The following is a 27,971-nucleotide window of genomic DNA, read 5'->3' as shown; positions in this document are numbered from 1 at the left end:
ACTGCACATCCCTTAGCTGCATGTAATGCTTCTATTAGGGCGATAAGTTCTGCTGCTTGGGCTGAGAAATGGGACGGAAGGCAATATTGTACTAACACTTCGTACTCACCTTCTTCTAGCCTCACTACTGCTAGTCCCACATGTTTCTCTCCTGTGTCCATGTCAATTGATGCTGACCCATCTACAAAGTAGACCTCTCCCTCGCTCAGGGCATTTTCACACACCACCGTGCCCTCCCCCGTTTCTCCTGCGTATGTTGCACAATTGTGTTCTTGCATGTCCTCTAGTGTACAGGGTTCTGTAATGAATGTTGCTGGGTTTACTGTTCTGCACCTCACTACGTGAATGTTGGCGCTGGACAAAATTATCTCATAGGCAGTTGCTCGCTGTGTAGTCAGTGTACTTTTTGATCTTTCAAGTATTGCAAACAATGAGTGTTCCACAAACAACATGACAGGGCACCCCATTACTATTGTGGCACTTTTCTCAATGGTGAACGCGGCAGCAGCGAGAGACTGCTCACACGCGAAGTGGCCTTGCATCACTGCATCTAATTTGCCACTATTGTAGGCCAATGGTTTGTGTCCTAGGGAAGTCTTTTGTGTCAGTACAGCCGTCATAAGAGTCCCCTTGCAATGCGAGAACAGGTAAAATTCGCGCTCATAATCAAGATTGGCGAGTACTGGAGAACTCGAAATTAGCTCTTTGAGTGACCCAAATGAGTCACTCATTTCTTTTGACCACTCTATTTTCCTGTTCTCTTGCTGGGCCTCTTTGAGCGCTTGCAGCAAAGGTCTGGTGTATGCTGCATAATCTAGTATCCATGCTCTGCAATAGTTACACATTCCTAGAAATTTTTGCATGTCCTTCACTGTTGTTGGTTCTTTTACTGACCTTATTGCTTCCACTCTGTCGGGTATTATTCTTTTCCCATCCTTTGATATCAGCTGCCCCAGATACAACACTTCTGATTGGCAGTATTGTAGTTTCCCTTTGTCCACTTTGTACCCTTTATTGGCCGGCAGTGTTAAGAGAGTGACCGAGTCTCTTCTGCACATTTCCTCATTCTGTGCACAGACGAGCAAATCGTCTACGTACTGAATGATCGTGCTTTCAACTGTTAAATTACCCAGGTCTTCGCGTAGTATGCGGTTGAATATGCTTTGACTCTCACAGTACCCCTGAGGCAGCCTGCAATGCTCCTATTTCTTCCCCCCTAGTGTGAATGCTGTCAGGTATCTGCTTTCTTCTGCCAAGGGGATGGAGAAGAATGCATTTTTCAAATCAACTACTGTGAAATGTGATGCCGTTTTCGGGATACTGCACAGTATGGATGCAGGGTTCGGGACCAAAGGGAATTCCTTTTGTATGACGTCATTTAGGGGGCGTAAATCTTGGATCATCCTCCAGGCCCCTCCCTTCGCTTTTTTAATCGGATAGATACATGTGTTACATGGGGAGTTTGAGGGCACTATTATTCCCTGTGCTAGCAATGCACTTACTGTCTCTTTTATCCCTTCCTCAGCTTCGCGGGACAATGGGTACTGGTTCACTCGGGGCACAATTGCCCCTGGTTTGAGTTTTATTACTACTGGTGTCACTCCATGCAACAAGCCTATGTCATGGGGGCCTGTTGTCCACAAATTGTTTGGCACCAGTCGCATGTCATCATCAAAAAATGGCGGCGGTGCTCCCACCACTGCCATCAACTGGACGGGCACTTGTCTTGTTTGAATTAAAATGTCACAGGGTATTGCTATTTCCATTATTATTTCGCCATCACTCTCTGAATCAGAAAAGAGATCCTCATCAGACAAGTCACGTAGGGCGATATCAGCATTGATGCATAGTACAGTGCGCCATTCACACCCATCTATGTCCATTCCAATTACTGCAATCCTTTTGGCTGATACTTGCACAGCATGCAGGTCTAAGGATACCACTGAACCTGATGCTATGTCTGGGCGTACTATTGGGCGGAAGATGAATTCTGCTGGTATCCTCCACTCTCACTTTTGTAGCTCGGGTACTACTTGTGCCAGTGTTTGTAATCCTTCGATAAACATTCTTTCGTCCACTGGCATGCCACGTATTTCTGGTGCTGTTGCCCGGGCATGTACCACCAGCATTACGCGTAATGGGCATATTCCTGGGGTTGAGCACACTATTCCTCTTTCTGTGAACGATATTGTCACATTGAGCTTGCTGAGGAGATCCCTTCCAAGCAAGTTTATTGGTGATTGCTCATAATAGAGTAAGGGTGTCTTTACCGTTTTACCCCCCCACTGTCACATCCAAATCTTCGGTGTAAGGAACTTCAATTACAGCCCCAGAGAACCCCTGCGTCTCTAACTTCTGGTTAGATAGCGGAAACCGGCCTTCACGGATACATGATTTCTCGGCTCCTGAATCTACCATAAATATGAACTGTTTGCCTCCTATCTGTGCCCCTACCAATGGTTCCTCCGCTGCATTGTAGGTGGTAGATAGAACAGGACACGCAAGTGTTCTCTGTGGGCTATCCTATGCTGGTTGTCTCATTGTCCCCCCCTGGCTGAAGACATTTCCTGAAACTACTGACACACAACTATAGGGGGCCGGGGCTGGTGCTCCATTGGCACTCGTTGCGAAAGGGTTGCCTGGGGTGTAGTGCATATTGTTGTTGTTTTGTGGGTGATTCTGTGTTCTATAATGGTGCGCTTGTCTTTGCTCTGCGTACCCCTGTTCTTGTTCCCTCTGTTGTCGTCCCATTGGAAGACCGTATGGGCTTCCCGGGTGGGGGTTACCATATTGTTCCATCTCTTGAAATCCGTTGTTAGATCTACTCCTGCACTCTCTAGAAAAGTGCCCCCACCTCCCGCAGTTCCATCAGTTTCCCTGCGCACCTCTGGGACCTTGCCATCCATTTCCTCGGTTTCCCCCGTACCCTTGTCCACCCCCTCTGCGACCCCTGTACCCACCTTGTCCCCCTCGAGGGGCTCAGTCTTGCAACTGCGGACCTCCGTTCTGCTCCTGCTCGTTCCACTGTGCTTGTCCTGCTCCTGTCCAATGCGTTGCCATCCTCCCCTGTATTGCTACCAGCCCCTCCTCCTCCTCTTCTCCCTCCCTGCTGTGTGGGAGCACGGCTACTGCTGCAGCGACCTTCACCAGTTTTGTTTGTACTAACTTTGCCTCGTCTGCCAACCTTTTTTGTGCTATTTCCTTTTCCCTCTCCTTTATTCTTTTACAGTGGTGAACTATTATGCTCTGTATTTCGGGCCACCCTTTCGCTTCAATACCCGCAATTTTGTCAAGTGCTTTTTGTACCTCTTTAGGGAGCCCTCTCTTTATTATAAAGTAAAATAATGAGGTTGACTGATACCAGGGCGTGCCCGTTTCCGCTCTCCACATCTCCTGGACCCGAAAAATGTAATCCATAGCATCCTCTCCATCATTCATCGTACATTGCATGACTGACTGCAAATCTGGGGTGTCTGGAAATGTTTATCTTAATGCGTCCCACACCCTTGCACGTACTGTGTTAAAAGAGGCACCATCATGGCGATCGCAGTCTAACGTTACCCCGGGGAAGCCAGCCTTTACCCATACTCTGTCAGCCTGATCCCCAACCGCCGATACTAGCAAACTCTTCACATCACCTATTGCTAGTGGTACCCCGGCTATGTGTTTCTCAAATGCATATATCCACTTGCTTGCCCCTCCTGATAGCGGTGGTAATAGCTTTAACAAATTGGCCTTGTCCATCTGAGCCCAGGGTATGTAATTCGGCCTCCCTCCGCCCCTGTGTATTAGTGGGAGCTGTAACTTCCCCTTTGTTGCCTTACCCGTACTCACCTTCATTCCTTTCTTTCCTAGTGGCGCCATTTTCCCCAACCTATTCCTTAGTCGTCCTGCCCATTCTTCTTCCATTGTTCTTCTCGAACATGCACCATCCATCCCCTCATTTCCTCCTCCCATCGCCATACTTAATCTTTCACTTTCCTCTAAGTCCTCTTCTATATCGCACAATAGGTCCTCTCTACCTCCTGTGGTCATAATCTCATCGTCAGTATGCTCCTCCCTTTCCTCTAGTTCAATTATTCGAGTTGGTTCTTCTTGTATTCTGAACAGTATCTCCCCCTTCTTCCACCCTTCCTCAATTGTTTTATCATGACTCTGTGCTCTTGATGTCAACTCTGACAGAGCAGCATTAGCCCCACTCTGTTCACATATATTTTTTATCCTCGAGAGTTCATCTTTTGCTACGGAGAGCCTAGACTCTAAGTCTTCTGTTAGTTTCTCTATATTTACTGTGGGTGTACTTACCTGGTCGCGCTGTCTATGGCTCTCATACGGTGGGGGTGCTGTTGGCTCTCGAGTCGTAGTGACTGTCGTTGGGGGCACATATGTGGGATCACTGTATCCTTCTGCGGGCACTGGTTTATTTAATATTGGGTACAATCTAGTTACCTCTACTGGTGGGTCCCCTTCTTGCGACACCTTGTCGTCTTTCTGTATCAGCAATGGATTATCAGTGGTAGATGGCAAATCAGTACCTAGCTCTCTTTTTTTGGGAGGGGGCACTTCTTCAAACAATCTCCATAGATCTAATATCTCTCTCCTATTATGGAACTGCTTCCCCTTGTATTTCAGGTAAATGCATGTTGCTACCATGTCCAGGACACTCTTGTCAAACGATCCTCCTTCCGGCCATATTTGGGGTAACCCCTCCCCCTTTAGTTCTGTAATCCACTGATCGTGATATTTCTTAATACGTTCAACCTGCCCAGGTAGGTTCTTACAAATATGGGCCAGGGGTGTTTCTGCCCCCATGGTGTGTGGTTGTCCTATATATATCACTAGGTATATTTATATATGTATATCTATCTCTTCGTGTAGGGACCTATGTCTTTCCACCACCTGGGCAATATGGGAGTGGGTGTGCACAGCTTATACTTGGTATAATTTAGGGGGCACATACAAAAGCAAACCACCTTTTGTACACCACTGATATCTTCAGCACACTTACTCAAAAAATAGTCAGTTTACTGACTGCATCGGGCTCATCCCTGTGAAAATTTCTTCTGGTCACACTTACCGTGACCACATCATAATTATGCACGTTTTACCATTTTTACATATTCATCTTGACAAAATGTTCTGACACACATGATGCATACACACCAATAAGCAACACTCTATTCACAGTTCAACTCGTAATCCTTTTTTTCCCTCCCTAGTTGTCTCTTTCCTTCTCAGTTTGATATACACTCGTCTTTTTAGTTTGATATAAACTCCTTCTTTTACTTAGGTTATCTTTTTTTTTTCTTTCTCAATACTAACCCTGTTTTTTCCCCATAAACCCAGAGAGAATAGAAAGAATAGCAGTTTATAATGTATTCACCGTGTCTCCCTTTTTTACCAGACACCTTTATCTTATTTTTCACTTCTTCATATATTCCCAGTACTAGTCAAGATAGCACTATGCGGCGCTGCCTTCTACCCCCTTGCGGAGCTAGGTTCCCGTCTCTTTATCTCTGTTCACCTCTTGATCCTTATGGCCATATGCAAAGAAAAAGTATAGAAAGTCTAGAGTAGTTTTTAGTATTCCCAGAGAGTCCCCTTTTTTTTTTTGGTCTTAAAATGACCTCGTTCCCTGTCCTGTTTTCCTCCCCTGCTCCCTTTATGGTCGCTCGCACTTAATACTTACGTGCCCGTCTTGAACCGAGAGTCTCCGAACTGGGTCCGTCCAGGCAGTGTTGCCGTATGCTCAACGGTCAGCCCTGGCTCCGGCGAGCGGTACTCAAAGGGGATTTTTCAACCGGGATCCCATACCCTTTCTCTGTTGAGTGCGCACTTCTGAGTGTACCGGTCGCCGTTGACGGGCAGCCTACCGGAGCCGGCGGACCGTGCATATCCCTTTTCGACCTGAGATTTTCGTGCCAAAGGGGACGATAGGGATATATTTAAGGACAAATAATCACGCTGTCAGGGTCACCACTGAAGGCGAGCGTCCCCCGATAGCACGATCCTCCCCACAATGAGAGACAATAACGGACTCTCCCAAGATGGGAATAAGGCAAAGACCAAGTGCGGGTGAGCTTAATGGGAGTTTATATAAGTCAAAATAGGGCATGCAAAGGACTCTGCAAACTCCGAGAGCGCTCTGTCTGACATTAGCAAAGACAGGCGTATATATTTACAAAATGCGTCATAAGAACCTACACACTATAGGGGGCACATGCTCGTGGGGATTGGGTGGCGACGACTAACTATAGGTGCAGCTGTGATGTGGTGCGCCGTGGTTGGTGGACGTCACTGGTTGCCAACGTGGGCCGGGCAGGTCAGCCGGGCTCATCCGGGCGGTGCTGTTGTGCCAGGCGTGGCCAGTGTCATTGATGAACATCTTCCTTGGCTTTCTGCCCTAAGGCCACGCACACCGCATTCATTCAATACCGCAATATTATGTTCCCCTGTAAATCCTAGAATAGGTTATTCTACAGGTTAATGCAACACAGGAGGAATGCACCTAGAGTGGGATCCTTTGATAATACATCAATACATGGTTACCATCATCCTGTTTGCCGGGTATCATGGGTCACGAGGTTGGGTCTCAGGGCAAGGGGTAAGCTGTCCAAGTTATCATGTCTCGTTAGAAGTCATTATGAATGTGTTCCTTTAGTGTTGCTATAATATTGGGTGTCCTAATTTTACAGGGGCCATTAACCTGGGGTGAGCTGGTGGGTCGTGGGGCCTAAGAAAGGGCGTCTTTTGGCCTGCGTTTATGGCCGGGGTTTACTGCTGGGTTGTAAATAAATCAGGTGGCTGGCCGTGGCCATGTGAGCTGCGGGGGGACGTGAATGCTCGAAGCGGCTCCAGCCGAATTGGGGGAGGTGAGGCAGAGCATCCCGGGCCTCTGCCTTTCATCTGGCAGGCTTCACTGGGGAGGGAGGGGAAGTGGCCTTGGATATGCCCACAATGGTATTTTCCTCGTGCGTTTGCAGGTTATACAAAAAGACATAATTCATATACAGTACAATACTCATTGAGCTTTTTCTTCAAAGTTTACATGTCTACTTTGTTAGTACCTTTACATGGCTATTTCAAAATGTGTTACCTATACCAATGTTGCTATTGTTAACTATATGCTAAGTATTTGACACCCGTGACATTTTGTTACACTCTATGCATGCACGATAAGCGAGGTAGTATTAAGGTTGGTGGAGCACGCAGGAACAACTGGCCAATGATACTGATGGCCGTGACACATGGCGAGCTTGAACATTCGAATACATTCTATGCGTTTTCTTACACAATTTTCATGAGCTCCCAATGCGGTTGCGCTTGTTTTCCTTTGCACTCTAGCAGCATTAGTTCAGTTATGGCATAGGGCCTCGGAGTACATTCTTCTCGGAGAAACATATAACATAAAACCCCGGGACACTTCTACCATTTGCGCATAGCTACGGGGATATGGGTATTTCAACCAGAATGCCACATGTACACACACACTCTGCCATCTTCATGGAGGTTACATGTTTTATCAAAAGGTTGTGGAGAAAAGGGTTTTATCACAGGTAGTTTGTATATTGGTATTTACGGTCTCTACATTTGCCGGGGGACCATTTTACAGTTCTTTTCCACCCCGGCCCTGTTGGCCTGGTCATACTGTGGACAGTGATACACTGCGGAAGGTGAATGTTACAGTGTTTGTTTCTAGCACTAGCTCATGTCCGCCTGTTCGTGGGAACGGGCTCTCAGCGGATCTACCAGGGAGCTGAGGCCGCGGGGACAAGCGAGAACTCTCCAAGGGTGGGGGCCGCGCTGTGGCGCACAGGGCTCATGCCATTTTGGTTTCACAAAATGGTTTCCAGGGCCTAGCTTAATACAGCACGTTTGGTCAATGTTTCAGCCAGGGGTTCACCCGCCACCTGGGCCCTGGTGGCAAGGGGGATCCCCGACGAGCCATGGACTCCACAAAGGGGGGTGCTGCAGGGGACGGGGGGTCCCTTGGACCTATCCTCCCCTACAAAGGGCAGATGCCAGACTTCCCAGTAAGCATAATGAGAACTCCCTCTCATCTGACTCTGGAGGGTCAACAGCATGGCGTAGGAAAGTGGCAAGAGGTTCTCCCCAATGGCAGTGGACCCCACCAGTTTTGGTTTCTGCATTGCTTTCTGCTGCAACACACCCTGTAACCTCCTCCAGGCAGAGACAAGCTCAAAAGCAGCTCCTGTGCACTCAGATATCACACGTTAAGGCTGAACATTCTGGTTCCTCCGAGGTCTGTCTCTTATACAGCATCTTGAAACAAGGGTGAGAAGTGACCTGCAGCGCTCACCACCTCCTTCCTGATATTTTAGTGGTCAAAGGCATCTCACTGTTATGCAGAAATGCTCTTCGGGTGACTTTAAGGGGGCTCGTCCTGTAAGACAACACAGTCCGGAAACCACTTCCCTGTTCGGGATCTGCACTGCATACATGTGATAGAGGCCCAAAATGGAGGTCAGGTCCAGGTGTCAGGCTGTGAGAGTTTTAGACAGCTCTGCGTGACACCCAGACCCGACCTCCATTTGTTTGAGATTCAAGCGAGATGTGCGAGACTCACTCTTATTAGCAATGCTAGTACCTCCAAATGTGGTAACTGCCGAATTTCCACCCGATTATTAGCTTTTGTTAATCCCCATTCTGAATTCCATTGGACTTCAATGAGGATGGAAACGTATTAGTATTTTGGAGGTCATAGCTCCAAGCATGTTGTTTTGGTTTTATTAAACCATCAGGACTGGAAAAGCAGCAGATAATACTGTTACAGCATGGTTTTAGTTTTGGTGATTAGGTGGGAGCTAAGGCCCCTCCTATAAGCCAAAACGATGCATTTGAATACAGCGACGGAGAAATGGCATATGAAGAGGGACAAAAGGAGTCGTTTGGTCATTTACCAACCTATTGACGCACAATGGCCATGCTAATCACTATGGCCCTCCCGACCCAAAACACATCCTGCTCGGAACTCGTTAGCTTTATCAAGCCTTACACTCTAACGTTGTGCTCAACGTGTCTGCCTTTTTTTTCAAAGCAGCCTTCTGAGAGTTAATGGCTTAATTGGAGCTGTAACCGATCTACTGGTGTAATAAAAATGTCTACACTGGGTCTGCCTTCAGCCACTCTATTAACAAGCCCAATGTTTGTTCTTCACTGAAGTTCTGTTAAAAAAACAAGCATTGGCAAAGCCAGGCATATGATTATATTTACAGGTACATGCACTATTTTACAGATGATACTATTGATGGCCAGTTAATACCACTAAAACAGTAACTGGCAAATGCATGTGCCATGCCTACACAAACGCTGAAACCGTAGGCATAGCCAATGCTTGTTTTAGTTCCCTTTTAACACATAAATAAGCCCAAAGTGTTGACCCAAGGTACATTTTTGACCGAAAATGCTTGGGAAATGGTGCATTTTAAAGTATGTTGGTCTGGCAACTTTGTTTAAAACGGCCTACAAGTGATCTATATGGGACCAGAAAACATGCCCATCAGGTTGGCTCTTTGGGCATTGCCCTATGAGGAAGTCCAAACATGTGTGTCACAAAGTTACCCTAACCTTTCCTTCCAATGGTCCAGGACAAAAGGGAATACCAATGCCCATCTTCAAGTGAGAGCAGCAACACAAGGGCATTTAAGGGTGGCACAATGGCAAGCCAAAGTCCGCCTTTTGCCTGTGCTAGAGTGCTGTCTTTGACATTATCCCCACTCCCGAGTTAGAGAAAACCACTATAACTGTGTTACAGTATCTGGTCGTTCACTCTCCATGGTAACAATGAGTGCAAACTATCCATGAATTGCAGCAACTCCTCATGCTTCAGAGACACGTCACTGAAGCACTCAAAGGTCACCTTATATGTTTGATAACAGTGAAGCAAATATTTGCACAAGGCGAGGTCACTTCCCTGACTTGAAATTCAGAGAGGAAAATGCAACCGCATTCAACAATGGTCTCTGAACTAAAAAAAAAAAAAAGCTGTTGGTCTAAAGCTGATTTTAGTATTGAATGAATTCTGGATTTCTCCATTAATGAATAAATAAGGCAATTCAATAAAACACACAGAAACCACAGTTAAATTCCCTATGCGGGTCCAAATAACATGTTCAGAGCAACAGAAAGCGCCCCAGGGTCTCCACCATTCTGGTATTGCAGTGACAGCTCCCATCTAACAGTCTTGTCCCACCCCTTCATATGATCCGAGGGCAGCAAATTTAACCTAGTCATTAGCATTAACCTGCATGCGCCCGATTTGATAAGGCATATTTTTCCATCACACAACGATGTGATGCGTAGACGTGCATAAAGAGCAACCGAGGGGAGCGTACTCCCTATCCTCATACTCTACTCCCACTCCATCCTTATTGCTTTGTTTTACCATATTTTAGTATTGCTGGTTCCGCGTGTACGTGCAAAACTTCGTTTCAACTGTACGTGATGTCATATTTCACTTGTTCATTTATAAAAATGTGTTACCTTAGTAAACGTCCATATCGGATTAAAGATTTTCAGCGGATGCATACTTGCAATACTTATTCAAATTAGCCTCTGTTGAGGTCAGGGATTTGTAAAGTCAAGTGGCCTTTCAGAAGGCATCAGCCTTGATATTGAAACGTTTTACTTTAATTATGGGTATATTTCGTTTGTATCTGTAACTCCTTCTGCCAGAGGTGGGTGCGGAAGAGGGGTCAGCCATCCCTCCCGGCTCTTCCCTCATGGGCCCCCATGGCTAGCACTCAAGAGCGCCAGCCCGATATTAAAAGAATAACCCTGTAAGTTCTGTCAGGGCCCTTAGGGAATTTAGAGTGACCATTGCTGGCATAGATAGGTTGTAGCTGCAGCCTCATGAAAATGGCATAACATAGGAAGTGCAATGTTGGTGAAATGTCCTTTACAGGATTTTTCATGTGCAACTCTAAAGAGCCAACTGTAAATTGTATGCCTTTTTGCCTGTTTTTTGTCAAAATGGTGCTGCAAAACATTATTAAACACTTCAAAATATATATATATATATATATATATATATATATATATATATATATATATATATATTAAATGGGGCGGGGGTGGGCGACGTGGGACCCCCAAAGCCCTCTCGATTATTTTAGGTTACCTCACTACACTCAGTGTGCGCATTTGAGGAAAGGTTTAGGAGCCTTCACTGAACCACCACACTGCGAGGGGTCACCCATGAATCCTTTGGAATCTTGGTGCCTCCGCCACTGCTTTTCCCTATGCACAGCGTTCTGTTTTCTTAGGAGCCATCTCCATTTGAAAGTACCAAAAAAACGTAAATACTTGAAATCAATAGAATTCTAGTTCTGGGACAACATAGAAGAGGTAGATTTCCATCGGTCCCGATTTAAAAAAGAACGCTCGAAACATTTGAAAAAAAGCCTTGCTTGTGCCAAAGTAAAGTTTTGCAACTTTGTATCACAAAACACGATTGCCGGGCTGTAAAGTGTTTCTGTGTGAGAAAGAGAGCTTCAGCAACGTGGAGTAGTTTCCCCCTCCTTCCTGTAGTGTAGATCGTCTGATAAATGACACTTGCAAACACATGCAATAGCTGCCAAAATACCGCCAATAAATGTATTTTATACCGATTCCCTCGCACTGACCTACAAATAAAAGTGTGCAATATAGTGTCTAGCAGTTTGGATTGTTACTCTTCAATAGTTTCTAGGGTTGATGGAACACATTGGATAGTAAAGCTTTTCCTCGGACATGCTCACGTTAAAAAGGGGGTGGATGACAAACCTCAGCCGTGTCCAACAGTACAGCGCTGAAAATAATACATGGAAAAAGTAATTATTTTCTAATTGACCACATTGCCAAATGGAACATACTTTAGGCGGGGTGGTAAATTAAGAAATCTCTATTTTTGGTTCAACCGCAGACGGTAGCAGAATTAAAATAAAACATAAATATGATCAACTCTCAATATAAACGTTCTTTTCTAATACGTGCCAAATACACAAAGTGATGGTACTGGTTGGGTTTCCATAATTAAGAGTATTTTCTATTCGAAAGAAAAAAAATTGTGAGACCCTAAAACTCTCCCGTAAATACTTTGCGATTTACTGCTGACTCACACTTTCAATCGCAGACAAGATATGTCACAAAGGTAATTAGAATTAGCATTACTGAAAAGGCTTAAACATTTGCAGGGGTGTTGCAGATAGGTTGTTCTCCGCTCTCCAGCCGATGCAGTGCACCAACAGTCTACAGTTTTCCGCGCCTCTCCCTTCCATTTGATGTGTTCGGGTTTATATTCCGGGCATGCTTTCCTATAATTAAATTACTCCTGGCAGTATGTGTAAACATCATATATGCAGATATACACACGTAACGCCCTTTGTAAAAAGACATTCTTAAAACAGCAGTTTCCTTGGTTGGCAAAATATAAACAATTGAAACACAGATTCTATGAAAACGAGATCAAAGAAACAGCCGATTCCTTATTTCGAGTTTCGTACCGCATACGACCGTTTAAAAACAAACGTAAATCAGATATACATTTCCTGCTCAGCCGGCGATGTCACAGGCAGCCATTGCCCATGAACACCACACCAGTAATGGCCGTAGGAGCTTGGCCGCCATCATTACTTGACGCATTGCGGGCCCGACGCCACCAATGGTAGAGAGCGGGTCTATTGGCAAACCACTGCAGGGTCCCGGCGGCCAATCGCAGGACTTGTAACAAAGAGGTCGCCTCGCCTACCTCCCACCATCCCTCCCGCTCAATGGGACAAGCAGCAGTGTTGTGCCAGACCTAAGGAGGGAGCTGGTTGTGCTTGTATCTAGTGCGAGCTAGGCTAATGTAACCTTCCACCACTAAAAATAATCCCTCAACACTGCAAAGGGAGGGGGCTCGCTTCGGTTGGGGCTGGGGAAAAGTGATGTCAGTGGGAGGGGACAAAAGGCTGGAAAGGGAGGATGGGTTTTACACATGGAAGTCATTCACACAGGATACTCTGCAGCACAGCCTCCCCCTCTCGTATGTATGGACGGATACTCTCAGATGTAAGCAGTATGCTTTTTATGTAGTCCTACTTCATAGCAGGAAGTTTAATAGCAGACCTACGTTTATGGTATTTAAACAAGCATAGATCAGAAGTGGTTACATCATGCATGATGACAACAGTGTGCCCGAGGGTCATTTGTGTGCGGGGGCGGTCCAAAGGTACGCCCGTCATCTTACTTTATGCAACCCACAACACCGTTACGGGATGGCAACTTTTTTAAAGATACTTTTTTTTTTTTAAATGTCATGCCCGTTGGGGATTTGAACCTGCGCCCTGCTGATATCCGTCCAGTGCAACATTGCACTGCACTATCTCGCAGTTGCTGAAAAAGAATTCTGTATTTCAATTGGCTGCTCAATACAAAACTCATTCCCAAGCAGCCAAAACGCCCAGTTTGATCACGATCTGCGGATCTGAATATGAATGGTGGTAGGCTCAGACTCGGGGGAGGCTGCCTGAATGTGCATGCTGAGTGGGACAATGACACACAAATGGATGTCACTTGAATGCATTTTCTTTCATTGGGCCTCATCACGAGTTGGGCAGTATCTCAGTGGTATTACCACTGAGATACAGCCAGGCTAATAGCGTTACCGCCAACCGGTCTGGCGCTATTACATAGCTCCCAACCTTTTTTGTCTCCAAGGCGGGTAAAACACCCGATTTTCTTTTTGGCGGGTGAGAGGCCCATAGAAGTGAATGGGCGCCTCAGGGACTTGGCGGGTGATTCATCTGCTTTCAAGGCGGGTGACACCCGCCAAAAGCGGGTGAGTTGAGAGCTATGCTATTATCGTCGGATGCAGGGTTGGGCGCTAATGGATATTCCCCATTCCCTATTGGGTCCATTGGACCCAATGGGGCCCTTTCGGCGCAATTAGCGCCATGCTCATTGCACCTGAAAATGGGCGTTAAGTTGGTGCATTTACCCCCAGCTTATAGCTGGGGGTAAATGATGCCAGACTTGTGATTGGGCGGACCCTTACATGTGGCAGTAATGGTGTTATTGCCGCATTTAAGGGCTACCGCCCAACTCGTGATGAGGCCCATTGTGTTTTTTTCAGTTTTACTAGAACTGTTGTAAAACACAATGTTGCAGGGTGGAGTGGAGGCAATGAAGGACCCGGGTATGGGGTTTGAATGGGGGAACTGGGTGACGGTGAGTATGGTGGGAGTGAGTAGAAAAGGGGGCGGCGCAGAGGGAACATAGTTCCACTACTTTTTTTACACAATTCAACCACTGTTTGAGCGTGGCTCACACTCCCATAGCCTCCTAGGCATCGCTATGGGGTGGGGACAAAGATGGCCAATTGCTGTTTGCCCCGTCCCATTGGTGCTTTACCCCACCCCCTTCTGTCACTTTCCAGGACTCTAAAAGGCCATTCATATTGAAAGTAGGCTCCCCACATGCTGGGCATACTATTGTTTTTATAAATGTGCAATTTACAATTTAATTCAAACAACAAAAAGAACATTTCCAAGGTAAAGTGGACCACTTTTCATTAAAGTGTGTTTACTTTTTTCCTGGTGGCAACAGTAAAGACAGACACAAGTGATCACAGTTCAAGGGTGTTTTGGCTGACGTTTGTAACCACTCTTTTGCCACTGGAATCTTCCCTTCCCCCCTGACGCACTCTCTTGTGCATCCTCCTCTTAAGAAACCCTCAGCCGACCCCTCCTGTCCGGCTAACTTACTGCCTGATCTCCATTACTCCTTTTCTGGGCAAACTCTTGGAAAAGCTGGCCATCTCCCAGCTTAGTCTTCACACCTAATCTGTTGGTTGTCTCCATGACCATCAGTCTGGCTTCAGAGCAGCCAGAAGCACATAAACTGCCCTCCTGAACATTCGTGAAGACCTGCTCTCAAACCTGGATACTAACCAGCTCTCTGTCCTCATCCTACTTGATCTCTCTTCTGCTTTTGATACTGTCAACCATGCCATCCTGCTCAACCGACTCCGTCATAACCTGGGTATCACTGATCATGCCCTGGCCTGGCTGACTTCCTTTCTCTCTGACCGACCATCCCATGTCCAACTTGGGTCCTTCCTCTCCTCTATCTCTCTACCTGTGGTGTTCCCCAGGGGTCTAATCTTTCTCCCTGGCTGTTCAACTAATACCTGGCACCTCTCGCCCACTGCACAGCTGCTGTCTGATCCAACTTTCAGTGCTATGCGGATGACACTCGGCTCGCTTTCAGGCTCCCCTCAGTCGCCTCTTCTCCCTCTCTCATTCTGGATTGTCTTTCCGCAATCCAGGAGTGGTGTGTTGCCACTGATCTCTGCCTTAATGCCAGTAAGACGGAGATCATCCTCATTGGCTCGCCAGCACCTTCCTTTCCTGTCACTCTCTGGCCGCCCACTCTGGGCCATCTTCCTGCTCCCAACTGTGAGGCTAGGAACCTCAGAGTCACCTTAAACTCCACACTCTCCTTCTCTCCTCACATCTCTGACGTCTCTAAGAAGTCAAACTGCCAGCTGCACCTCTTCAGAGGTATTCTTCCTTTCCTCACTTTCCCCCAGAAGCTCACTGTCTCCAGAGCTCTGGTTCTATCTAGGCTGGACGACTGCAACAGCCTCTTTCTAAACCTACCTGTCTCTGCTCTCCATCCTCTACAACTCACCCGTGACAGGACTGCAAGACTTGTCCTTGACCTCAAGCCCAGGGATCGTATCTCTCCAGCTCTGAAATATCTCAATTGACCCCCAGTGGCAGCAAGGCTCAAGTTCAATACCCTCTGCATTTTTCACAAGGCCGCCTGGGGCCTGGGACCTCAATACCTCTAAATCTCTCTACGGAAATATCTTCCTACTCAAGCTCTTCACTCCTCCACCTCCAACTCCTTGAAGGTCAGTCGCTTCTCCAAGCAACAAGTTAGGGGCAAATCTCTTTCTTCGGCTGGTGCCTCCCTCTGGAACAGCATCCCTGCCTCTCTGAAACTTGAGCAGAAACATCTCCGGTTTCCGGAAGCACCTCAAGACCTCCCTCTTTGCTTCTGCCTTCTCTCTTCTTCTCCCCTGCTGATCTCCTGTCTGATACTTGCACTGGTCACCTGGCTACCCTCTGAATTCGGGCCCAGGTCCCTGCTCGTCCAACTGCACACCTGCACTGCCTCCCGGCACCCCCTGCACTTGTGGTCTGTATCTGTAACCCTGCAGTCCCCTTTCCTGCACTTATTAAACACCTGTTGTCTGCACTTTTAATGCTTGCACTTGCCACCTGATGGCTGCACTACTTGTGTCAAATTCTTATCCTGCACTTGTCCATCCTCCCACCCCCTACCCTGGCACTTCTCCCCTCTCCCCTGCACTTGCGCGATTTTAATGTCACTAGGCCTAGTAAAATCGTTGGTTTTGTCCTCCCTTTCTTTCCCCTCCCTTTCCTTGTCGCGCCTTGAAACACTTGTGTATAGGCACTTTATAAATGCCATATTATATCATTAAACTGTAAGCAGGATGGCAAAAGCGCCTCATCTAAATCTAAGATGGGAGCAAGCGTCGACCATTAAATGAAAAATAAGGCAGTCCTAGTGGCATTGTGTCAAATAAAAGTGCCAATACTAAGGAAAACCTATTGCCAATCCTTAAAACTAATACAAAAAGGGAGTGGGATAGTTTTCAAGAAGAGAAAGAAGTGTTCACAAATAATATGTCAGGCTGTGGTAGACTGGGTCTCCCTTCCCAAAGTTTTGAGCACAGGGTAAGGCTGGATCTTGGTGCATGGTACACTTTCGAGCTTCCCCAGCACGAGACGAAGGTTCTGCTACAGCTATCAGGTTCTTCTATGGTTATGTCTCCTTTACCAAAAGTCTCTTGCCTTCGAGGGCCTGATGTTTACGACAAACAAATACAAAGTTCCTTTCCACGTATACTCTAGGTGATGGATTCACCCCTGGGCCCCCCTCTTCTGGGCGCATACGCCTCTCAATTTTCAGCTTCCCTCCACCACTATGGCTTTTTTTGTTCACAATTTTCAATGTCTTTATAAACAGTTCCAGTGGACACCCCTCTACTGGGTTCACCTTTGTCAACACTGTTTCTTGGGACTTTAGACTTTGCCCCCTTTTTGTCAGCCTCCCTCCACCGGGTTCACTCTAGCCAACTTTACGTTCACGTTTACTTTCAATGTCTGCGGGATTCACTTCCCTTGCAGTCTCACCATGCAGAATTCACTTCCCTTGCTTTCTCTACAGTTCTTAGGTCAAAGGCTTTCGATTGTACGGGGATTTTACTAGACCTCCTGTATGATCACTTTGACCTGTCTTGGTGCCTCTCCAACCTTCTGGTATCTGTAGTTTTACTCAACCTGGGATTCACCAGAGTCTCTTGAGTTAGCACCCATGTGGTGCTGGTTCCCTCTCCAGCTGTTCTTCTTAATATGCCACTTTAGCGAGTCTCATTGAATACAGTTTGGTTCGTATCGGCTTTCCCTTCGACTAACCGGCTGTGTTGAACCTCATGGCGTTCCTTGTATCTAGCGTCAAAGCCAGTACCACGGTAGCAGGAGTTTCCCTCGCTCCTGCTTATCACCGTAGGCACACTCTGTGTACCATCAGCATCTGCTGCAACACAGTTGGGTTATTGTCCTCGGTCTTACGATTCCTTCTGCTGAGATTTTCGCAGGTCTGCGTCAAAAAAGGGAAAGGTTGTGTCTCTCCTTGTTAGCCTCTCGATATTCACTGCCATTCTCCCCTTAAACTGCTGGATAGCTGTCTCATTGTGCGGTCTGCCTTGCTCGTACTGTGCTCTCTTGCTCCACCTTTTATCCCTGTCGGGAAGGGAAAGGGCCATAAGTTGTGTGTAATTCTGATCAATTGTCTGACTTTGCCTGATCCTTGTATTGGGACATGTCAGGTAAACAGCTCTGCTGTTAGTCCGTTCTCTTGTGTGTTGTACGAAAGTGTTTGTGTTGGAAAAGGAGGGACAGTGTTTTTGAATGCCCTACGTGGTAGGATGGGGAAAAGGTGTTGAAAGAAGGGGGACACTGCATCTCATGTATCAGTGTCCCACTCCCACTCCCAGAAGACCCCCCATTTCAGGAGGTGATCCTCCCTCACTGGTCCACCCCTAGAAACTGGATCCAATAGCGATGGCCGTGTGCTGGCCACCTGGATGACAGATCGCGGGGACTAGCTAGGGAGACACCTTCAGGTTTCTCACACTACCCCCACAAATAACCTGCAATGTGTGTGCCCCTTCCTTTGAGTTGTATATCATGTTATACCACAAAAGGGATATTTGCATGTCAAACTGCTCAATCGAAAGTAAATGCTTCTATTGTGCTGATAACAGTTAAAAGGAAACTGCGCTGTGTGTTCAAGTGTGTTACCTGTTGATATTTACTATGAGGGCAGAACATCACCCGCCCCCCTGAATATAAGCAAGTGCCAGCCCAACCCATTCCCTGGCTGAAAGGTGCATAATACAGCACCTATCTTTTCTCAGAAATTACAAAATGCCACAAGCAATGCAACCAGCTTTTAACATGTTTGTGTCGGAAAAGGGACGGGGGGGGGCAGTGTTTTTGAATGTCCTACGTGGTAGGATGGGGAAAAGGTGTTAAAAGAAGGGGGACACCGAGTCTCGATCTGTCGGTGCTCCCCGAGGACCCCCCATCCAGGTGATCTTCCCTCACTGGTCCATCCCCAGGAACTAGTTCCAATAGTGATGGCTGTGTCCTGGCCACCTGGATGATATATCCCCGGGGACTAGCTAGGGAGACACCTTTATGTTTCTCACATACCCTTACTCCATGTGATCTAGCCACATTTGTTTTGCAGGGGAACCGGGAAAGAAAATCCACGTTTCCCTGGTCTTTTCCCTTCCGGAGTTCCACTGTGAAACAATAGGGTTGTAGGTCTAGAAACCATTGCATGATTCCAGGGTAGGACTCTTTGCTTTGGCTAATCCAAACTAGTGGTGAGTGGTCTGTACCAAGTGTGAACTTTCGTCCCAACAGGTAATACATAAGATGGATAATGGCCCATTTGGTGGCTAAGGCCTCTAGTTCTACCGCTGAGTAATTTTTTTTCACGTGGGAACAACATGCGGCTGGCGTATACTATGGGATGTTGTAGTCCGTCGCAAATTTGGGACAGGTCAGACGGCTCCTAACCCTGTAAGGGAGGCATCCGCATGTAACACAAATTCATTCGAGAAATCAACTACTTTCAGGACTGGGTTCTGGCATAGCGTCTGCTTAAGGATGTTATAGTACACCTCGTCATTATTGTTCCACTGAAGTTTCTGGGGTTCAGCATTTTAAGTTTATCCGTCAGCCGAACCATTTTGCCCAAAAAGTTGGGGATAAATAGGCGGTAGTATCCGATCAGCCCAAGGAAAGCTCTCAGATCTCTTTTGGTCTTAAAAGTTGGTGTATCAAAGACAGCTTTTACTTTTTCATGTTGGGGTTGTACTTTCCCATTCCCTACGAAGAAGCCAAGATATTTTACGGCTGACTGGGCCAATCTGCATTTAGCTGGATTAGCAGTTAGGCCAGCGTTTCTGAGGGCTTTCATGAAGGTATAAAGATGGAAGAGATGGCCCTCCCAGGTCTTACTATAAATGACGATATCGTCAAAATAAGCTCCACAGAAATCAAAGTGATATGATATATTTTATTTCTATCGCGCTCGTACACAAAGTGTTTCAGAGTGCGACAAGGCAAGGGAGGGGAACAAGGGAGAACAAAACAATGTTCTTACTAGGCCAAGTGACATTGAGACTGTGTAAGTGCATGGGAAAGGGGGAGGGGAAAAGTGCATGGAAGGGGGAGAAGTGGAAAGTGCGGAGCAGAAACAGATAAATAATAATAAATAAATAAATAATAAAGGCAAAAAACAGTGGTAGTGCAGCCAGCACGTGCTGGGTTTAAGGCAGCAGACAGGGTAGGACTGATAAGTGCAGGAAGAAAAAGGTGGGGGGGCTGTATGGGTACAGATACAGATGACAGTGCGGGTGGCAGGGTGAGCAGGTTCCTGAGCCCGGCAGACAGAGGGTGGCCAGGTGCACAGTGCCAGAAGAGAACAGATCAGCAGAGGAAGGTCTTGAGGTGTTTGCGGAAACAGAGATGGTTTTCCTCAAGTTTTAGAGTGGCAGGGAGGCTGTTCCAGAGGGAGGCACCAGCCGAAGACAGAGATCTACCCCCAGCTTGTTTCTTTGAAAAACAACTGACCTTGAGGGAGTTCGAGGTAGAGGAGGGAAGAGCTCGGGAGGGGAGGTATTTGCGGAGGGATAGCTGAAGGTATTTTGGATACAGGCCCCAGAAGTCCTTGTGGACAATGCAAAGGGTTTTGAATTTAATCCTTGCATCCACTGGGAGCCAATGGAGAGATTTCAGAGCTGGAGAGATACAATCCCAGGGCTTGAGGCCAAGGACAAGTCTCGCAGTTCTGTTCTGCATTAGTTGTGGAGGATAGAGGCAGATAGGTTTAGAAAGAGGCTGTTACAATAGTCCAACCTAGAGAGAACCAGAGCTTTGCAGACAGTGAGATTCTGGGGGAAGGAGAGGAAGGGTAGAGTACCTCTGAGGAGGTGCAGTAGGAAGTTTGATTTTTTTATAGACATCAGAGATGTGGGTGGAGAAGGAAAGTGTGGAATCAAAGATGACCCCGAGATTCTTAGCCACGCAGGTGGGTGTAGGAGGAGGGCCAAGGGAGGTCGGCCAGAGAGTGAGGGGAAAGGATGGAGAAGGTGTGCCGATGAGGAGGATCTCAGTTTTGCTGGTGTTCAGACAAAGATCATTGGCGGAACAACAATTATGAATGGCAGTGAGGCAGTCAGAGATGAGAGAGGGAGAGGAGGTGGTTGAGGGCAGCCTGAAAATGAGTTGAGTGTCATCAGCATAACACTGGAAATTTGAGCAGAAAATGGCAATGCAGCGGGAGAGAGTTGCCAGGTATTGGTTGAAAAGCCAGGGCGAGATGTTAGACCCCTGGGGAACACCACAGGTAGAGAGGGAGATAAATTATAGGAAGGACCCCAATATGATCTGGGAGGGTCGATCCGAGAGTGGGGAATTAGAATTTTATCCAGAAGGCATTGGAACGTAGCTGGCGCCCCGTGTAGGCTAAAAGGAAGGACTTTAAACTGGAATAATCCAAGTTGTGTTGAGAACAATGTTTTTTCCTTGTCTGGCCCCTATACGGGTACTTGCCAGAACCCCTTTATCAAGTCTAGGGTAGATAAAAAGGTGGCAGTCCTGAGTTTATCAATTAGGTCATTGATCCACGGCATGGGATAGGCATCGAAGTCTGATACGTCATTCACTTGACGGAAGTCTGGGCACAATCTCCAGGAACAGTCAGGCTTAGTGACCAACATGATAGGAGAGGACCATGGACTTGATTAGGGTTCAATAACATTAGCTTTTAACATTTTATTGACTTCCTCAATAACTATTTGTTTACTGGCTTCCGGTAGGCGATATGGTTTTAAGTTAACTACTTTGCCTTTCTGTGACTTGACAAGTACCCTTGGCTGAGTTTCCCCTGTACCCACGTTCTCCTCACCTGAGCTTTCCGAGTCAATGGTTCCTTGCAGTCCTCGATGTGCCAGGTAGTCTCTCTCCTTTTTCTGGTGCGTGTGCTTGCCACGGGGAGAAGCCACTGTGGCCGCTGGGTGAGAACAGCGGCACAGTGACCTCCTTTCCGGGACCAAGCCAGAAAATGCAGGGAAAAACCCGCAAAGGGGAAAAAACCCTGATAAGAGGTGCCAAGACTTGTCGGTGAGGGCCAGTTGTTCCCAGATGAAAAGAAGGAAGCGAAGGATCTCCAACAACTGACGGGGGCAATAAATGTCCAAGTCCAACAATAGCTGTAGGCCTGAAGCGCAGGCGGAGAAGGCAGCGACTGAGGAGGCTGCAGTGGAGGTCGATAATGTTCCAGAAAGGCACTGCGGAGGAGCACGGAAGGAACCCTCACGCTGACAAGGTGAGGGAACAGGAGAAAAAGTGGGAGAGAGAGAGAGAGAGAGAGAGAGAGAGAGAGAGAGAGAGACGGTGGCGAAGAAGAAAAGGAAACAAGTATGGTGTTCTGAAAAGCCGGAACCCCGGAGTAAAGTATCCAAGGGGAAAATCCCCTGAGAAATTCCAAAGCGAGCAGCGTCGCGTCTCGCGTTCGGAGCAGCGGAGCGAAACACAGAAAAGGGACTAAAGTAATCCTCCTCTACGTCCTCTCGAACTCCAATGCGGAAGAAATCGCCAGTCGTGGTGATGACCGCGACTGCGAGTGACAGTATGCCCCCCCTTAGAGTGCAACCACCCGGGCTTACCCGGGTGCAAGCGATGGAACCTAGCCAACAGCTGAGGCGCATGGACTTGAGAAGCAGGCTCCCAGGAATCCTCCGATACCGGGTAGCCCTTCCATGACAGGAGGTATTCCAACCGGCCACGACGAAATCTAGAATCGCGGATGGCAGAAACTTCGTATTCCTCCTGGTTGGCAGCAGTGACAGGAAGATTCCGGTTGAGAGGCCGGTGATGTGGATCAGAGTAGTAGGGCTTAAGAAGAGAGGTGTGAAAGACAGGGTGTATGCGTCTGAGAGATGGAGAGAGTATTACACTGTAGGCAACAGGATTGACCTTGGAGAGGATGGGGAAAGGTCCCAAGAACCGCGGAGACAGTTTAGAAGGTCTTGTCCATCTGGGAAGGAATCTGGTAGACAACCACACCTTTTCCCCGGGTTTCCATGAAGGTGCTTCCCTGCGGTGTTTGTCGGCTTCAGTCTTATTCCGCTGTCTACAAACCTTCAAGCTTAGCAATGCACTGTCCCTTGCCTCCTTGACATCTCTTAGCACCTCTTCTGCAGTCGGAGAGTTAGAGAACCTGGGCACCTCGGGCATTAGATAACGCGGGTGAACACCGTAGGTACAAAAAAAAGGGGATAGGCCTGTGGCAGTGTGCCTGGAGTTGTTGTAGACGAATTCTGCAGTAGGGAGTAGAGAAACCCAATTATCTTGACGCTGGGATATAAAGCATCGCAAGTACTGCTCTAAGGTTGCGTTGAGTCGCTCCGTTTGGCCGTTCGTCTGTGGGTGAAACCCAGAGGAAAGGGCCCTTTCCACTCCCAAACGAGAACACAAAGCTGTCCAGAATTTGGAAATGTACTGGCTTCCTCGATCGGATATTATTTTGTCGGGGAGGCCATGAAGCTTGAAGATATCTCGGGCAAATGTCTCTGCCATCTTGGTGGCAGAGGGAAGTCCAGGAAGAGGAGAAAAATGGGCTAACTTGCTTAGAGAGTCCACCGTAACCATGATACATTTGCATGACTCAGACTCAGGAAGCTCCACTATGAAGTCCGTGGAGATGAGTCCCCATGGGCGAGTTGGTATCTCCACTTGGTTGAGAAGTCCTAGGGGCTTCCCCGAGGCATATTTGATTCTGGCACAAGTTGGGCAGGTCTTTACGTAGTTGAACACGTCTCTCCTGATGTTGGGCCAAAGGAATGACCTCGAGATAAGTTCCATCGTACCATTTCCGCTTCTGTGTCCGCCTAGACGAGAGTCGTGACACCATTTAAGGATCTTCTGGCGCAACGACCCTTCAGGGATATACCACCTCTTCTTGTAGAAGACCCAACCGTCCTTGATTTGGAAAGGGGAATCAGCTGAAAAAGAGATATGAGGAGCCTCTTGTGCAACAGCTGCCTTGACCTCCTGAAGAAAAGAACTCACCATGGCTAGGATCCGGTTTCTGTGGAACATTGGCTCAGACTTGACAGCTACCGTTTCCAAGTGGGAATCCTTGCGAGACAAAGCATCAGCCAGACGGTTGAGAGACCCAGGGATGTACGTGATCTGGAAGTCGTACTGCGAAAACAGGTAGGCCCATCTGGCTTGTCTGGAGTTTGAACATTCCATGTCCTGTAAAGCCTTTAGGTTCTTGTGATCGGTGCGAATGAGGAACCGATGGCGGGCACCCATGAGAAGGTGCCTCCATTCCTCACAAGCCAGTTTCATTGCTAACAATTCTTTCTCCAGAACCGAGTAGTTGAGTTGGCTGGGGGAAAGAGTCTTGGAGAGATAGGCAACCGGATGCTCCACATTGTTAAAGGACTGAAGCAACACTGCTCCGACAGCTATGGCAGAGGCGTCTGTCTCCAGAATAAATGGAAGAGATTGGTTGGGATGTTGCAGAATCGGGGCCGAGCAGAAGAGGGTTTTTAGATAACAGAAACTCTTTTCCGCCTCAGTAGACCAGGAAAAATGATAGGCCGTCTTCTTGAGTAGGCGGGTGATGGGGTATACCACCTCCGAAAAGTTAGGAATGAATCTCCTGTAGTAATTCGAAAGACCCAGGAACCTCTGGATCTCCCGGACGGAGGTCGGGGCTGGCCAGTCAAGAATAACGTGTACCTTGTCAGGATCCATGGCTATCCCTCCTTCTGATAGAACATATCCCAGATAATGTACCGATGGTACAGCGAATCTGCATTTCTCCTCTTTGACCAGTAGATTGTTCACCTTAAGACGCTCCAAAATTCGTCGTACTTGTGTGATGTGTTCTCTCATGTTAGGGGAAAAAACCAAGATATCATCTAAATAGATGATAACCGAGATAGAAAGCATGTCAGAGAACATCCGATCCATAAACCTCTGGAACACCGCTGGGGCGTTCACCAAACCGAACGGCATAACCTTATACTCAAATAGGCCCAGGGGAGTACGAAACGCGGTTTTCCATTCGTCACCCTTGGCAATCCGCAACAGATGGTATGCGTTGCGAAGATCCAGTTTGGTATATACTCGAGCACCTTGCACCGCCTCAATAATGTCCGTAATAAGGGGCATCGGATACCGGTCACGGACCGTCACTGTATTCAGGCCCCTGTAGTCAATGCAGGGTCTAAGGTCGGTGGAATCTCTCTTTTTAATGAAAAACAAAGGGGCTCCTGGTGGAGACTTTGAAGGTTGAATGAGACCATTTTCCATGTTGGTATCCAAGTATCTCCGTAGGACTTGTCTCTCGGTTTGGGTGAGAGCGAACATCCTTCCAAACGGAACCAAGGCATTGGGCTCCAGATCAATAGTGCAGTCCTCTGGCCGATGGGGTGGAAGTCTGGAATGGAGGCACTCCTGAAATACCTCAGAGAAACCAGAGCAGAAATTGGGTAAAGCATGGATACCAACATGGTTGTTGGAAAACACCTTGACTGGCTGCAGATCAGCTCGACCTTCCAGTAAAAAACAGTTGGTTGCGCAATACGGGGAACTGAAACTTATTTGATTTTCCGTCCAGTTGATCAGAGGATTGTGTCGACGGAGCCAAGTAATGCCCAATATGATGGGGAAATGGGCGGCCCTGATAATATCAAAACTCATGAATTCCTTATGTTGGTTAATCGTCAAGGAGAGATCTTCGGTGGTATGGGTGATGGGACCTGAGGACAAAGGTGAACCGTCCACACCTTCCACCTTCTGACCTACTGCCCGGGGAATCCTACGGAGACCCACCTTGTCTGCCCACAGGGTGTCAACGAAGTTTCCTGCCGCGCCACAGTCTAATAGGGCCAGTGTCTCCACCTGATGTTTTCCGAGGTTGAGCTGTACTGGAATGACCATCAGTCTGGAGTCCTCCTTGGTTTCAGAGGAGGTCACTGACAGAGAGACATAGGGACGATGAAGATTGCTCAAAGACCCTCGGTCGCTTGTCCCTACTGACGCCGAGGGTAGTCGTTTCCCGACCTCTTATTGGACAGCTCTGAACAGTCTCTGAGAAAATGTTGATCTGATCCGCAGTAGGCACACAGTCCTTTCTCTCTTCTGCGACGTCTTTCAGCTGCAGACAAGGGCGCCCTGGTGGCACCGATCTGCATGGGTTCTTCAGTAACGATGTTAGTAGAGCGACTAGGGAGAACGGGTACAGAGGGGTCTGTGATATGGCCAGGAATCCTTTGCTTCCGACGTTCAACTCTTCTCTCTTGAAGGCGATACTCTATATGAAGTGCAGCAGAAAGTAGATCTGAGAAAGTAGGAGAACGAGGAGATCTGGCCAGTTCGTCTTTAATTTCCTCCTTCAGTCCTCTTCTGAAAATGGCATATTGTGCTGTCTCGGGCCATCCTGCTCCGGCTGCTAATGTCTTGAAAGAGGAAATATATGATAAAACATCTAACGAGCCTTGCCGGACATCCAACAGATCTTCGCAGGCTGTGAAGGAGAGCTCGGGTCGTTCAAAGGCCTGTTTGAGAAGATTCTGAAACCCCGAATAGTCTTGCAAAATGGCGTTTCCACTAGTCACCAATGGGGTGGCCCAGGACAGAGCGTTTCCAGTCATGTTGGATATCAGGAAACCTACCCGGGCCTGATCCGTAGCAAAGGTACGAGGTCTGAACGTGAAATGAACCAGGCTTGCTTCAAGAAACTCCTTCACCTTCTTGGGGGAGCCATCAAACTTCCCAGAGGACAGCGCCATGGGTGGCAATTCCGAGGGAGTCGGTTCCCTAGCCGTAACCATTTGTTTAAGCAAAGCGTTTTCAGTCTTGACCCCTTGTAGCTCCTGGGACATAGCTTGAAAAGCCTTCCACAGCTCTTGGACCTGTTCCTCAGCTGACATCGTGATACTCTTTGGCGTTGCAATCTGTGACTTGACAAGTACCCTTGGCTGAGTTTCCCCTGTACCCACGTTCTCCTCACCTGAGCTTTCCGAGTCAATGGTTCCTTGCAGTCCTCGATGTGCCAGGTAGTCTCTCTCCTTTTTCTGGTGCGTGTGCTTGTCACGGGGAGAAGCCACTGTGGCCGCTGGGTGAGAACAGCGGCACAGTGACCTCCTTTCCGGGACCAAGCCAGAAAATGCAGGGAAAAACCCGCAAAGGGGAAAAAACCCTGATAAGAGGTGCCAAGACTTGTCGGTGAGGGCCAGTTGTTCCCAGATGAAAAGAAGGAAGCGAAGGATCTCCAACAACTGACGGGGGCAATAAATGTCCAAGTCCAACAATAGCTGTAGGCCTGAAGCGCAGGCGGAGAAGGCAGCGACTGAGGAGGCTGCAGTGGAGGTCGATAATGTTCCAGAAAGGCACTGCGGAGGAGCACGGAAGGAACCCTCACGCTGACAAGGAGAGAGAGAGAGAGAGAGAGAGAGAGAGAGAGAGAGAGAGAGAGAGAGAGAGAGAAAGAGAAAGAGAACGAACAAGTACGGTGTTCAGAAAAGCCGGAACCCCGGAGTACAGTATCCAAGGGGAAAATCCCCTGAGAAATTCCAAAGCGAGGTGCAGAGGAAGAGCGAAGGACCCAGAGTCGAAAAGTAAACAACAGAGGAGGGTTGCAACGCAACGACCTGCCGGGAGGCGGGGATTTAAATACTCCCGGCAGCGTCGCATCTCGCGTTCGGAGCAGCGGAGGGAAACACAGAAAAGGGACTAAAGTAATCCTCCTCTACCTCCTCTCGAACTCCAACGCGGAAGAAATTGCCAGTCGTGGTGATGACCGCGACTGCGAGTGACACTTTCAGTGTTCGAATATAATGGTATGTACCTTTCCTTCTTTCTGGTTTTTCTGAGAATACATCTGGGAGTGAGACCACTACATCTTTTAAATCCTCTCGGTTGGGTAGATAACTTGGAAGGAATAACTCAGTTATCTATGTCTTCGGGAACCAGGCAGGCTAGTATGTTGGCATGGGTGGCTGATGGGCTCTCTTTCCACTCCTTCAGGGGGTTTATGTGATATAAGTGAACTTTCTGTTTTCTGTCTGATTGGGCTATTTTATACGTGTAGGTTCCCGTCCGTTCAATTATCTCATAAGGTCAATGTCACTTGGAGGCAAGTTTGTTTTCTAAGTTGGGTAGGAGGACCAGTACTTTCAGTCCTACAGAAAATGATCTTAACTCTACCTTTGTGTCATAATTGACAATTTGCTGGGCCTTCCCCATATGAGTGCAAACAAAGTCCCGAACCAACATCATGTGCTCTCGCGTTCTAGTGGC

Source organism: Ambystoma mexicanum, chromosome 14, assembly GCF_040938575.1.
Source record: "Ambystoma mexicanum isolate Mex_15411 chromosome 14, UKY_AmexF1_1, whole genome shotgun sequence".
Classification (NCBI taxonomy): Eukaryota; Metazoa; Chordata; class Amphibia; order Caudata; family Ambystomatidae; genus Ambystoma; species Ambystoma mexicanum.
The sequence above is the reverse complement of the archived record's forward strand: the minus strand, read 5'-3'. Positions refer to the sequence as shown.